The sequence below is a fragment of the Nelusetta ayraudi genome, unplaced genomic scaffold (genome assembly GCF_046127955.1).
Source record: "Nelusetta ayraudi isolate G7.1 ecotype Tasmania unplaced genomic scaffold, CSIRO-AGI_Nayr_v1 ptg000070l, whole genome shotgun sequence".
Classification (NCBI taxonomy): domain Eukaryota; kingdom Metazoa; phylum Chordata; class Actinopteri; order Tetraodontiformes; family Monacanthidae; genus Nelusetta; species Nelusetta ayraudi.
The window spans coordinates 1,799,806-1,815,524 of record NW_027466120.1 but is presented as its reverse complement, the minus strand read 5'-3'; the positions used below and the strand labels follow the sequence as shown (position 1 = coordinate 1,815,524).

Below are 15,719 nucleotides of genomic sequence, written 5' to 3'. Positions count from 1 at the left end.
TTACCTCAAAAATTCACTGAAAGTAAATTTGCTTCAAGTGTTGCTGTTATTGTTGTTGTTCCAAAATAGTAAAATAATACAGATTGAACTCAAATCTCAGCAGTTTTAACTCTTTGTTAACCCTGTATGTTGTTCCTCAATGCTTGACGTTTCCATGTTGTCAGTAACTAAATGTAATTTAAAAAAAAAAAAAAAAAGAAGAGCTGCATTTCTAGAATTTTTTTGGCCAACAAAAACTTTATTCTCTACATAAAAGAACAGCACATTTCAGGAATACACAATGACCTTTCTTTAGTGCTACTAACAAAGAGAATGTGCTTAGCCGTTATGGTTTTTTTTTTCTTTTAAGTGAATAAAATTTCACTGCAGCAGGCAAACACAACGTTAGCGTGACTCAGGGGACAACTTGTAAAATATTTGTTCTCAATCTTAGGTCCCAAGGCAGTTCTTTTTTTTTTCTTACAGGAAACAAGGCTCTTAGAAGCAATATCTAATTTTCTCTTCCAGCCATTAAACTTAATCTCTTATTCTCAAGCTCAGAGTGAAGGAACCCAGTCGAAAGTTGCTAAAGCTTCAGCAAATGTTAAGTTTACTTAATGAGTTTTGGTAATTTCATAACAATCAAAAGCTTTAGTTGAAAGATGGAAACATATTGGCCAAGCAACTCCAACACATTTCCAGTCAGCATGTGCTGATTTTGTTTGCTCAGAGATTATGTTGCATCCACACTCAAGTTATGCACAGTGAATAAAAGGACGTAGACATGAGTGGAAAAACGCCCTCAGGGCCCCCCTTCACCCACATACACACAAGGGCTTCTGAACTGAAAAGACTGCAAAGTTTACTCCTTCAAGCGGGAGCTGTCAGTACAGACCTGCGCAAGAGTTGTTTATGTCTACTTTTCTCACTGAGATCTCAAAGTGGAAGGAGATTTTCTATGTAGTTTTCACTGGACTTCAGATGACCCTCTCAGGGCTTCAATTTATATTGCAATCACACATGCACACAATCAAAATCTGGAGTTCATTTCTGCATTTACTCGACGTGAGTATCGAGTTCGGCACCAATACTTACCATAATAAATACTTTATTTTCAAGTTTGACGGCTGAGGCCATTGGTTCAGTGTACGCTTTAAGCTATTTAATTATCACCGCTTTAATTGTCAAAGGGCAAATGCACAATCTGCTGTCACTGACCTTGGTTGCTTAGCATTTTAACAGTTTCTTTTTTGGCTTTTTTTAAATTCATATCAGTTTAATGTTCAACTGGAAATGAAAAAGAAAAACACAATAAAAAGTGTCAAAACAGCACAGTGACAATGAGTCCATGCTCAACAAACCGTAAAATGATTATAACCGATCACCCTGAAGTAGACTGGGTTGCAACCTCCTTTCACTGGACCACTACCACTATTTCATGGTTCAACAACTTGGCCCCTCTGAGTGCGAAGACAGTTTGGCTGAAGGTTAAATGCTTTGGCAAGACACTCATTAGTGTGCAGCCAGTGAAGGCAGTAGCGAGAGAAAGACTTGAACTCCTGATTTTCCCTGAGATATCCAACCAAACAGACCATTTGGCCTGCGAGCTCTGGAGGCGCAACACCAATGCCAGGGCCTCGTGGAGGACTCCTTCACACTTTCACAGTTAATTATAAGAAAAGGAAGAAGAAAAAAAGTCACATCTTCCCAGAAATATTGAAACCCTTAAAGCACAGCAACGTAATCTGATGCGATATTCTTTTTATTCTGAAAACTCGTTGGGCTACTTTAAGTTGCAATAGATGTAATGACTTGTGATGATTTCAGGTGGGAATTCAGCCATTTTTGACATAATTCATTTCAGCCACTGGTGATGAAATAGAATGGCCCTTTTTTGGTTGCATGATTTACACTTGCACAGACACGATACTCAATACTTGCATTTTTATTCAATACTGAAGTCAAAACATGATTCTGACAAGCGAGAATTTTTGAGTCCAATTCAAAGAAGCTGTTCAAATTTTGATTTGTGTTGGTTGTTGTGTTTTTCATTTATTTATTTATTTATTCAAAGAACTTACTCATACAGCATGAGATAGGATTAAGTCGCAGCATTTGTAAAAAAAAAAAACAAAGTGGATGTTTGGTCCAATATGAATAGAACCATACAAACAATATTCTAATGACAAAAGTGTTTTGTTAACACCATCAGAGCCATATGATGGTTTCAAAGGATTGGCTTTCCAAGCAAAAACCTTTTCTTTTCTTTCGGCGGCAGCAAAGCAGAAAGTGGCAACTTGTTGTTACCATCGGTCCGTGTTCTAATAGCAGAGCAAAAAGTGCATAGGTCAACTCAGTGGGCCAATCTGTAGATGCTTCAGTGAGTTTTAAAGCTGTCGCATAAAAGCATTTTGGTTTTCTCGTGTCAAGACGCGCGGACATAGAAAAAGGTGGGTTACAGGAAATAAAACAACACAAAAACACAGCCGGATTAGAGCTAATTCACACCTGGAGCACTTTTTTGCACATACTGTGACATACAAATTCTTTAATGGACACAGACCTTCACGTCTTTATGTGTAATTTATTTTCAAAGAATTTTCATGAGTTTTTTGATTATATGAGGATGCCAGATGATGGCTCATTAACAGTCTGTAGTGGACGACTCTAAGTAGTTGTTGTGGTCAGTGTGGTGAAAGGAATGTGTGTAGAAGACATGAGTGTTCTATTAAAGTGTTTCTTTTGAAATGTATTCTGTTTCCCTTTTAATTTGACACGCTTCTGTTGTTATTTTCTTTTGTGTGTTTGGTCTCGCATTCATTTATCAAGGCAAAGAAGAAAACTGAAAACAAGATTATCAATCTCTATGAGTCGTGTGCACATGGTCAGCCAATAAATTGTGATGTCAAGTAGCAGGTAAATTTAACCACATTTCACATTTTTCTAACAGCCGGCTTAGTTTGGAGGCAAACGTCAACGGTTCACTGTCTGACCAAATGTGTCACACCTGCGTCAAACTTTTCAGTTTTGTCACCAAATTAGCTCAAAATGTTCTTCAGCATTTTAAGACAATTGAGTTTTCGGGGTCAACGTCGTGTCCATCCATCCTTGAATATGTGAGGACATTTGTGCCAAATTTCACGAAACTCCCTCAAGGCTTTCCTGAAAATAGTGTTCATGGGAGGGGGGAAAAAAAGGACAGGGACAGGCAGACAATGCACAAACATTGCCTCTGGCGACAGCTGTCATCAGCGTAGAGCCATTAGGAGAAACAATATTCCATCCTGGATTCAAGTTAAGCACTTCTCTAGGACAATGTGACTCTTCGGTAATCGAGTTCAGGCACCATAGAGGCAAAGAAATTTTTGATTAGACGTACCGTTTGTGATAAGTTATATACTTGCCAATTACTGCCATGTATCTAAATTACACACTAATGGAAAAGGGAGGAGAACGGCTGACAAATACCAAGGGTAATTTATTCTTAGACGACCACGTTCCACGTCAGAATAACAAGGAAGCAATTGCAGTAAACAGCCCAATGATCTTTTGAAACAACTAAAGCCGATTTCTGTGCAATACCTAGTTTATGATGTAACGCCTTAGAACTTGTTGCGTTTCGTATAAGAAAAAACACAATATAATTCTTACTGTAATCATTTCGACTACCCGACTTGGTTATATTTATTTTGAATTCTCTTCAAACCTGGTGCCAGTGTTCTATTCAAACTGAAAGCAGACAGTTTGCTTTGTGCTGTGCTGAAATGGCCTCAAAGAACATAATACATTTGAACATTTATGTTTGTGTTTTATTGATTAATGCATAATGCGAGTCCTACAATATCATCATCCTCATCATCCTCATCATCATCATCCTCATCATCATCATCAACAACGACGACAACAAAGACACTCAGCAGTGATGCAGACAGACTCTCTTTCTCAGACTTCAGGCTCCAGGCATTGGTCTTCGTCTACAGCAAACCAATTTTCTGAGACTCTCCTAGTTTTGCCAACGTTGCCTCGTGGAAAATAAAGTGAACTCACGCCAGCCCTATATTAACCATTTGTGTCTGTGCCAGGATTCAATTTGTCGACCTCACCTCCGCTCTCAAAACAATTACGCAGGAACCTGCGCAGCGCCGACGTGTTGCACTTATACGTGGCTTTCATAAACGAGTGGGTGGATATCAGACTCCCTGGCAGATCAAAAGGCAGCTGCTTGTCAAACCTCAGGGAGCGAGCCCAGGTGCACCGGAGGGATGCGTGCTCCCACCTCTCTGACACGTTCGCGCGCTCCAACTTTTGCATAAAGATTTTTCATTTCTATGGGCTGCGCGCTGCGTAAAAATCAATTAAAAGATAACCTTGCGACGGGTAACTCCTACATACTGACCATGGAGATGAATTTACGCGGCGAGCTGCTGATTTGTAATCTCGCAAATACAAATGGATAGGTCAAGTACAAGTCGATCTCCGTCCTGCCGCATATCTCGACATCAATCTTCAGTTTGTCATTAGTCCGTCTGCGTAGCATTCGACATCATTGCCTGCCTTCAGCCCGTGTCCTCGTGTCAAGGGGAAGGGGATCCAGCCATGTTTGTCTGCAGTGCGGAGCAGGTGCCAGAACTGTTGACTGGCCTTCATTTGATTAAAAATGAATGACATCATGCAGAGACAAGGGCAGAGAGGAGCGCCCTGACTCTGCCTGTGCACACCCTTGCTACCATCTGTGCCAAAAACTACCTTGAAGAGAGCAAGAGAGAGCAGGTCCCGCAGCAAAAAATAAATACACAGGAGTTCTTGCAAGCACGACATCACACAATGAAAAATGAGAAGAAGAGGAATAAATTAATGTGTTCGGTATTCAACATGTTTACATATACATATATATATATATATATATATATATATATATATATATATACATATATATATATATATATATATATATATATATATATATATATATATATATATATTTATATATATTTATATATTTAAATGCATCATCACTTCTCACCAGATGAAATGATTACATTATGTGTGCCCATTACCCAGGCAAAACGTAGTCATGCAGAACAATTGGTTTGGCACTATAAAAACATGTATTTTACTCCATCTCTATAAACAACTGTAATCTTTGTGTGTTGCTGCTGCTAGATTTATCTAAATATATGAAAACAATACAAGTACCTATTATGCAGGTATCTGCTTCTTCTCTTTCCTAATTGTGGCAAGACGCAGAGGGCCCAGGTGGCCTTCAAATGCCAGACTCTAATAGTCATGCGCGCTAACCAAATCGGCCAAAGGGATTTCCCCTTGGCCAAGTAGCCAGGGCGCATGATCAATTGGAGGCGTAGTGACAGGACTGCCACTGTCACATAATCATCGTGCCATTAACTCCAATTTAGCTCTATGTTGTGATTAATATTTGAAAAAGACTAATGAATTGTTCTCGGGCGATAAAAGAAACAAGTAAAGATGGAGTCGACAGTATGACATGTACACAGACAGTTAAGCCGTTTGGAAATTAAAGACAATGTTTTATTTAATGCCATTGTCTTGAGTGCGTCTCGCGGGTAGAGCGTGTGACACCTACATTGATGAATCTGCCATTTGTTGTTGCTCTCTGAAAGGCGGCCCTGAAACACTCGTCGGTCCCGCTCCTGGCGGCATTGACGACTTGCTCATCTCGGTTGTCTCGTTTAGAGCCTCAGGACAAACTGCATTCATGTATTCCAAATGCCACCTTGCGAACAACACTGAGAGGCTCACAGGTGCTCTGGGATGGATGTGTGAAGCATTTTATCTGCCCTTGGATAAACAGAGGAGCGTGCGGGGTGGTGGAGGTGGGCTAGTAAAGGTGTGAGAGGCGAAATTCCAGTTAATTTTTAAATTGGGAGAAATTGTCGCCATAAAAAGATAAGACACTTCCCTCACACTTTAGATGGTAAATAAGACACATGTTTTTGATTAGGATGGCAATATTAACAAGAGGTCCTCATTTCTCTGATGTACTGTGATCAGCTGTGCCGGTCGGCTCAGGAATACTTAATGTTCACTTAGTAGGTTAATCCATATTTTCCTTCTTTCTCTTAGGTCTTTCAGGGCTCACTGGGGCATTTTGTAATTCCAGCTATAATTATCATTCTTCTGTTGAAAAGAAGTAGATTCTCCCAAACCGCCCCTTAAAGTTGAGGGGATTATGAGAAAAATCATAATGAGCTCATAGACTTTTGACTTATGAGCGAAAAGGGGAAAAAAAAAAAAAAACTCAAACTAAAAACACTAACTAAAAAAAGAGCTAAAAACTATTTAGAACCCAGCCATCTAAAAAGATCTCCTTGAGCTGAAATTTAATGTTCATGTACTGAAGGAGGTAAAAAAAAATGTGAACATCTAAAACTGTTGATAGATCTTGCACAGTTTCATGTGCGAAGTTGCAGAGCTGTGCTCATCACTCTGTTGTGTGACTTTCACAGTACCTGTCAATCAATGCATGTTTTTTTTTTTTTAAAGGCAAAAATATCTTTCCCAGTCTGGCAGAGATGCAGACAGATCACTAAATTAATTAAATGTTACTTAATGCTATATGCTACTCAAAATTATGACTTGGAGGAACAAAAGTGCAGCGTGAAACTGCAGCGACAGCATGATATACAACACTTAGGACAAACTGAGTTGTTTCACTGGGCAGCATGCGATTCATGTGTTGTGCTGATATGGATGGTAGCTACTGCTAAAACATTTGACTTGGGTATCACTCCCATTTATATGTGACCTTGTGTTGCCTGACCCATTACTAATTATTCAACAAACAAATAAAAATCTGTATTAAACCACTAATATTGGGGAGTCTGGGGTTCGAAGCCCGCCCGGGCCCTCTGTGCCTTGCTACACTGGGTTGTACGGTTGTTGTAAATTGACCTACTTCTATGCGCTAAAACATACAAGTCTACAAATTAGCCCTTTGTAATGTCACAGCTATTGCACTGACCTGTCTGCCACGTGTTTACTAACTTCACTGGTAATTTCCTTGCATTGTTGTTCTCCATTGCTGAACACAATGTAATAAAGCAAACACTGTCATAAACCTGCAGCTTTTTTTTTTTTTTTTTTAAAGGACATAGACATGACACTCGTCTGAATCTATAAGGTGACTTGTGACTTGATCTCTTGTTAAGGTCTTTCTATAGCTTTTCACATTGATGAAGCTTTTTCGTCTTTTTATTCAGGCACGTTTTAGTCAAACACAGAGACAAGCTGATCTTTAAGTAATTTATTAATTAAACATATTTGTTTGTAATGAATGCATGCGAAAAGCAAAAACCAAAACTAAAACACCAGACATAAGAAACTACATGGATTAAGGTGAGTGAACCTGCAGCCTTTAAAAACAAACAAACAAACGAAATACAGAAATATCGTGTCCAATGTCACAGTGCCGCCGCGCGCTCAGTCCTCGTGCTTGTGAACGAGCCGGACGCTCGCGACGCCACGCACACAGCGCGGACTCTCACCCAGACAGTCCGCACTTTGTGCTCTCCGGGAAGCAGCTAGCCGGCCGACGAAGCCCCTCACACCGAAGACCTGCCGTTCCCGGGGTTTTTAAAACTAACTAACCAACAAACAAACGGCGCCGTAGCGCTGAGTTTTTTTGCGTTAGCCTCGTGGCGGCGGTGCACGAGTCGGCCAGGGGAGCGCGGGGCTCCGCGAGAAGTACCGCACTCTGACTCGGAAACACACCGAGGGCGCTCACGCGAGTGCGGCGACTGAGCGTCGACCGCCTTCCTTCGAGGGGAACCGGCGAGCCCCCGACGAGCAAGGCGACGCCGAGGGAGCGGAGCAGAGTTCCACTTCAGTCCAGCTGGGCGGCGGGCGGGGAGGACGCGTCCGCCCGCACTTTGGGAAGGAGGCAAACTTGTGTCGAGCCGTCCACTCGACGCGGGCTGACCGAGTGATCGACGAGGAGATGCGCGGGGTAACATGGATACTCGAGAAGGGATAATCACCATCTGCACACACCACAGGGGACGCGCTCAGGTAAGAGGACATGCAATAAAAAAAATAATAAAGGCAAATAATTGCTGACATTTCGATTGAGATTAATGTAGTGTTAAAATTACGGTCTGCTTTGTTCCTCGTTGGTATTCTGCAGTTACAACTTTTACTAGAAAACACGTCGGCATACTGGAAAGAACGTGTCGACCTAGTGGATTTTCTCTGTATATTTTCTTGTTCATTGTACACATAGGGCTATATTCTTCTTTTCTTCTTCAGCAGCAGTGCCATCATGTCTTAATACAATTATGAGACCATTGTATGCAGTTGCACATGTACACACAGCTCCGTGTGCATGTCAATTAAAAAAAAGAAAAGAAAAGATTTTTTTTTTTTTTTTTTTTTTTACAGCCCCCCAGAATGAGTGGCATCACTTAATTGCCCTGCTCCTCATTTATCTCACGCATCTTTGCAGTGAGAGGGAATAAATCCACCAATAAATTCCCCCTCATTTAAATCCTCTGGCAGAACTCATTTGTCGTCAGTGATCAACAGGGGATTGGACTCAGTCCAGCCTCATCATCTCTGGCTCCCTTTGATTGCACTGTGCTTGATTGCCGCTCAGACTGTCTGAAGTCCTTTAGCGTGCGGTTCCGCTGGATGGCAAATCAAGTGTCCATATGTTTGATTGGGAGCTGACTTGCACATCATGATTCTCTATTAAAAACACCCAGAGAGGTGGAGGCAGGATAGGGTTCCCCCTGACCATTAAACCCTCTGCAGCAGACTGATTGCAGCATGTGTTGGACCCACTGCTGGCTCTAATTACCTATGCCACCGCTGCCTTTTGATGGCAGGCAGTTTCTCTTGTTACCTTTCAATATTTAAGTGGTTAGAGTACTAGCACTACAGATATCCTCAGGGAAGTGCGCTTATGGCTGGACACGTTTCTGATGATGTCACTGGCTTGCAAAGAGGAGGAGGAGGAAAGGGGGAGGAACACCAAGTTCATAGTACCTCGCTGAGCGGAGCCTGATCTGCATAAGAAGTGGAGGGGGAAACAGCAGACTGAGTAAAGAAGGCTGCCAGCCAGTCAATGGGCGTGTGGTCCATGTAGGGGTTGTTTTTGCAGCGAAATGTGCAATTTGCATGGGTTCTTTAGAAATCTCCAGCGGTTGCCATTTAACTAGATGCTTGCAAAGCTATACATGATTTCCGTCTCGAAAATCATGTACAGTTGTAGTTTTTGAAAGATGAGGACGAGTGTGTTTTTTTTCTCTCCCATTGAGAGGAGCTGTATAGCAGCCCTCTGTGCACCGTTCTCGTCTTATTGAAATACGGCACTCCAGTCTCAGTAGACGTCCCTCCTAACCTTTTATTTACTGGTTAAGGCAGTTTGCATCAAATTGAGCTGATTTTAAACCAAAGTGCACTGATTCAGAGCTGTGAAATTTCAGCTTTGCCCTCCCCAATCATTAAGAATACCTCAGACATTTGGTGCGTGTGTTGTTTTTCCGTTCCTCGCAGCTTCTCGGAGGGACACTAAAGTTGCTCATCCAACCTCCTCCCCCTGCTTTTTTAGGCAATCTTCAGAGACATGTGCATCCATAAACATAATTTTCTGCTGGCGGAGTAAAATTATGGTGGTCACATGAGGATTTGCTGCGCCCCAGTAAAAAAAAAAATCTGTGTTTGTAGCTTGAAAGGAATTTGTGCCTTTCGGTTGGATCAAATATTTAAATGGGGGGGAAAAAAACCCACAGATGGAATGTTAAGTAAACAGTGAGCAAAGTAAACTGAATCTAAATGAAGTGATGTTGAGTTTTATGATCAAGGTCACTCAAAGAGCTGGTCTTGATCTACGCAGCAAGGGGAAGGAAAAGTGTTGACAGCATGTGGAGCTTGTATGTATACCTGCAGCGACGTTAGAGTTTCAGGATTAGATGTTTTTACATGGATACGATGAAATTATAGAGTACCAAGAAGGGAAGCCACACAGCCACTTTGTTCCTCTAGAGGCAAAATCCTCTGCATTCACTCAAACCCATTCAATGAAATCGAATGGAAAAGTAGCAAAACATTGGTCAGATGGTTTTCAGGAAAATAATTTATTTGATTTAATGAGTAGTTGCGACAAGTATCATTCAGCGTATTAGAGTGGAAGGCAGTCATGTAGTACTCCTCTTTGCTATGTTTATTGAGCTATTAAGGGGTTGTTATATCAATATACAAGTCGCTGTTGGAATTCTGTATTAAATGGTTGCTAGGCTGCTTTGAACGGGAAAATGTTTTGCGAACATTGCCGACATGTATTCCAACAATAAACTGCATGTTTGTTTGCTGAGGCGGTTGAAATACTGTACCTCAGGTTTTCAGCCAGCACAGCAACAATGCAGTGCTGTCTTCAGGTTTTTGTAAGAGGGAATTTGATATTTTTGGTTGCCTTAATTTCTCCAGACAAGTGCGGATCTTTTGTTTTCCTCAGCAAAGGAGTCTCTCAGAAGTCTTAGAAGTCTAACAGTACAACCGACTCCACAAGGATGTTTCAGATGTGAAAGACTTAACCAGCGCGTTTAAAGAGGTATTAATTGTCTGTCTTTTAAAATTCTAATGGGATACTTAATGAGTTCCTCAGTAATGGCAGGTGCAGTTGTATTGTCAACCGCTTAGGCCGAAAAAACACTCAGGCGGAGCGGGCGTCTGCTGACAGGCAAACAAAGAGAACGTTGACTGCAGGTTCATCAAAGGCATCATCCAAACCGCAAACAACCGAGGAACATCTGGCAAATTACTCAGAGGTAATTTGCTCCAATATTTGCGTCCATTGACAAACACGCGCAGCGCCTCGGCTCACATTGATTTAATAAGCAATGATTAATTCCTCAGATTTCTGCTCTGTCCAGTGGGTCTCAATGTGTAACATATCACCATATCTTGTGGTCATTACTCAAAAAGCAGAAGGAACCCTTGCAAGCTCCCATCACATGGGACTTAGTGATGGGCTCTTTCGTGGCCATCCCCGGGTGCGGTCCGGAGGAATGAGGAAGCTGGCTTGTGTTGAGTCAAGCCTGCGGCCTGTGTGCTCGGATCAAAAGACTATTAGTTTCTTTATCTGGTGCCACTGTTTGAGGTGCAATCTTGGCTGAATAACACGCTGGCAATCCTTTTGCTCCTGTGGAGGGCCATTTGTGAGAAAAGGCAAAAAGAAAAAAAGAAATTGGGTGGCACACGCAAGGCTTTAAACCCTGGAAAAGTTTTAAGATTTCTGGTTGTATGTGCCCACATTTCAAGACGTGGAATTGGCAGAAGGAAATTTGCAAATTAAAACTCCCGGGTCCAGGGTTTAGAGTCCTAACGTTGGAATTAGGCCACTTTTTCCCGGCTGTTGTTGACTCAAAGGACTACAGACATGCTGGGTGGCATGGGCAGACATCAATGGCGGTGAATGAAATTAGTGTAAAGCCGCCACTGCATAAATGGCCCCCATATGCAAAGAAACACTAATGCAAGAAAATGTATCTGCGGGCCTTCGTATTTGATGTAATATTAAAAAGATCATCCCGACCATAAAACACTCTGATCTTATTAGGACTTGATATCATTATAACTGCCACTCTTCACCCCCACCACCTCACCCCTCGGATCTTTGATTCATGGGAGAGGTAAACCAAAGTGTGCAGGATTAAGCAGAAATTTCACGTTCCCCGCGACTCACCTCGGCTGGAGCACCACCGGAAAATGAATTGTAAATGACAGGGGGCTCTCGGAGACCTGAGATGAGCTCGACATGCAGGAAAACACTGATCGAGCTGGTGTCTGCAGATCAAGTGAAGTCACAGCTCCGGTGATTAAAGATGCAGCGATGTATGCCATTTTCCCAGGTTCCGTCTCGTGCCTGCCGAGTGTGGGAGTCTGGACTCATTCATGATTTAAAACTCGGGGGCCGCGAGTGTGTGTAGGGTGCTCATGCATGTTAGTGTGAATTTTATCTTCATCTGGCCTACTCAATGGGATCTGGAGTGCCCTTCTATTAATACACTATTTTAGCGCTGAAAAATTGATGGCAGCGGCACGATTGGGTGCAGCGGAGAGGGTCGAAATCAGCCGTCACTCTCGGCGTCGCTGGCTGACTGAACTACAGGCTGCGGTTTATCAGCTCCAGCTGCAGCTGTCAGGGAGGAGGAAAAGACGCGTCACTTTGACTGCACCGAAATTTTTGACGACTTTGTCTGAGCAAATGCGAGGCTCCCCGACAAAGCAGCATTTTTCTCAGGGGGGTTAGGGGGAGGGGGAGTGAAAATTCAGTTTTGTAATGAAGCATCATGTTGCAGTAGTCGGCATTTAACCTCAAAGACGGCATCAACAAAATTAAAAACCAAAAACAAATTCAAAACAAGCTGAATTAATAGAACTACTCGAGCTGCTTGTTTTTCTTGAATATGTTTTTTTTTCCATCTAGGAATGACTGAAACTAAAATCCTTTAATCTATGAGAGGAGGACTGAGTTAAGGACCTTGGACAGTTCACTGATCTCAGCCTCATGGTTTCCTTCTTCCTGCTAACTTCTTCCCTGACCTCAAACTCGTCAATTAAAACCTTACACCTGTTTTATCCCCCAGAAGCAACAACATATTTATTCGAACTCAAATATTTCATTTTTTATTTGAACCAAATAAGTTTAATTAGGGTGAAGACTGGCTGTTGTCTCAGTTCTCATATTTTGAAATCTATGCAAAGCATTAGGTATTGGAACCAGCAGAAACCCCGCCCCCACAAATCATTATTATTACAATTTTGCCAGGTGTTTGATTGAAATTAATATCAATAAAAAATGCTTTGTACATATATGTATATACTATTATATACATATACTGTATAATGCACATCACAATAAAAGTCTTCTCATGACACTCATGACAAATCAGTAAATTAATCATTCAAAATGAGTAGTGTCATATGTGAGTGTAAAATCGTGTAGACATAAATGAGTGGGAGGGGTTGAACTCGCTCCCATTTCATGTTTGCATACAGATACAGATAAAAATTTTCCAGACTTAGGTCCATATTAAAAACAAAATAGTGCAGAATGATTTTCAAATTCACTGTTTTTTAAAGCAATCCCAGTGATCATATGGATGTAATAACAGCAATGCTGGTGTAGCAGCAATCAATCATATTTATTTTCTTTTTCTTTTGAATAAATACCAGCTTTTGTGGTGAGATTATTTATTGATTTACATTAAATGAAATTGTGCTGGGCTTCCACTCAGTTTTGATGGTTTCACAAGTCAATTATCCACAGAATTTTTTCGTTGTTTTGTCTTCTAAGCCTTGAAGCAGGAGTTATTTGTCATGTAGGTCATTATCATAATGTGACATTCGAGCATTGTGTTCATTTTTTTTTTCTTGGGATTGGAAATATTTATTTTGTTGCACAGATCACGAAACAAATACACACAGCTGAATGTGATATTTTGAAGGTCTCCTCTCATCATCACGAGTTGCCTGTAATTAAATGCTGAAAATTACCTCACATAAATTGGCAGTTCTGTGAGCTGACTCCAGGCAAGGCTTTTATAATCGTGTGCACTGCATGAAAGCAAACTTGGTCTGAGAATGACTAGCCAGAACTTCGGCAAAGCAGTCAGTATCATAATTTGCTAAAAAAAAATGGAAATTAGGGACTAATTCCCATTGTACAGTGCTCACTTATCAGAGTTTTTCCTAATATGTCATTCTCAGCATTAAATTGGTTATTTTATGCTTTGCCAACATTTATATATTGACGGCTTTATACTTTAAAAGCAGTTGGGTGAGTGCTAAAGGTGCCACTTAATGGTGAGGTCGCAACTGGCATTCAGCCGCCGATCGCATTCATCCTTTCACTTACCAGCTTCCCCCAGAGGCATGAAAGGTTTGGAGTTGAAAAGCAGAGTTTGAAAGCCGTCCCCGTCATTATCTTTAATTTCATCCAGCAAACAAATGAGAGACTCCATTTGGGATGAAAGTAAGTCATTGGCCTTGTCGCTACCACTTAGGGTCACTAGGGTAATTCATTTGCAGTTTTCAATTTGAAGCGGAAGTCAAACACAGCCCCGGACCCGTCCGTCCCTCCTCCCCCGATGAGCTTCTCTGGATCAAAAGGTTGTCTTTTATCCCCCCCACTATCCCCGCTGTCTGATGTCCCGTGTTCTCGGGCTCACTGTGTAATGGAGATCAAGAGACAGCTGTCAGGGGCCAACAGACACCTTTTATAAATGGGGTCTCTCGCCAGTTCACACGCTGTGCTACTGTCAGAACAAGATGAATTAATTTTAGATGACCAGAGTGCCAGACACTTACACGGATAACAGAATAACTAATTCAGCGTGTAAGTAGGGGGGGGGGGCAGTTTTCACAACAACAGAAAGAGATGCAAAGGCTGCTTTTACACTACAGGTCATGAGTCCTAACTGAACTTTCTCCACGGCCCTCCCCACAACATGTCCAATCTTACCTTAGCACTCGCAACTGTAACTGTCACTAAGCACCATAAAGATTTAAAAGAGTGCTTTTACTTGTTATGGCAGCTATTGATTGGGTTCCTGAAAAGCTTGATGTGACCATTTGTGCAGACTGTATAACTGTGTAGGATACTAGTGGCAGCTCAATTCCAGAATGTTGCCTATAATAGATTTGTTTAATTGTCTTTACATCTGTTAGAGTTGTACACATGCGGACATCGACTCATTTTGGCTGCCTTTCCAGAAAAAGGAAAGCAGCAGGTGCTGAACCACAGAACACTTTGCAGTAGATGCAACAGAAAATGAAATCGTGAAGATATACGTTTTCAAAACATTTTTACTGATGTTAAGAATGTATTTGTCTTGCAATACAGCTTGGCCACTGAGCAGGTATAGCACGACTTTGATAAAGCTGATTCGACTGAAAAGTCTGAAAAGTTCAATTCAGTCTGTGAAGAGGTAGAAATTCTTCCCTTATTGCGTAGACCTTGAGAAGAGCAGAGCAGAATGAAACAATTCACATTTTAAGGTGGAGGGGGAAGAAACAAGCCCTTATTAAGTCAATGCGGCATTGATTTGCATTTTCACTGGAGAACTGCTCACGCTCCCGATTCCTGCATGCGAAAGATACGTGATTCTCACCATCGTTATCGGACAGGGCGGACGAGTTGATGTGCTTTTTTTTATTTTTTAAGATCCGAAGAGAGCTGAAAAGACAGAAAATAGCACACAGATTAGCAACAGCAAAACACTGAAGATTGTTCTTTTTTGAAGAAGTTCCATTCAGAACAGATAACCACCAGTTTTGATAACAACCTAACTGTGTTTCCTAGACGGACGAAAAACTCGCCCCCATTAGGTGGGAGGAATTTGGTAATTGCTGCTCAGGTGACAGTGAAAGAAAAGTTTTGCCGGATTTTTCTGGGCTCCTCTCTTTGTCTTTGAAAGTTGCCTGAGTAATGCATTCAGCGCATTTCTGACAATTGTTCCCTCAAAGGGATGGATCTATCTAAAAATATCCAGGAGCATAAGAAGGGATTCAAAGTGTTCTGATTTATTATTAAAAGCCAACATTTGCTCATGACATTTGCATCCTAATAACTGCAAGATGAATTGGAACTAAGATGACACCACAGTCCCAATCTCCATAATGAGATTTATTGGCGAAAGAAGTGTTGCCTTTAATGGTTTAGCGCCTGCGGAAAGGGAGAGGGAAAGAGAGAGGGAGAAAAG

The 15,719-nt window shown here is 41.5% G+C and overlaps 1 protein-coding gene across 1 annotated transcript in view; it reads left to right on the top strand.

Annotated features, from left to right (window-relative positions):
• The first annotated feature begins 7,415 nt into the window (after window positions 1–7,415).
• The window catches only part of cntn3a.1 (contactin 3a, tandem duplicate 1), a 72,996-nt gene continuing 64,692 nt past the window's right edge, over window positions 7,416–15,719 (top strand). The window contains exon 1 of the mRNA XM_076042118.1: window positions 7,416–8,025. The gene's annotated coding sequence lies outside the window, so the exon portion shown is untranslated. The remainder of the gene's footprint in view (window positions 8,026–15,719) is intronic.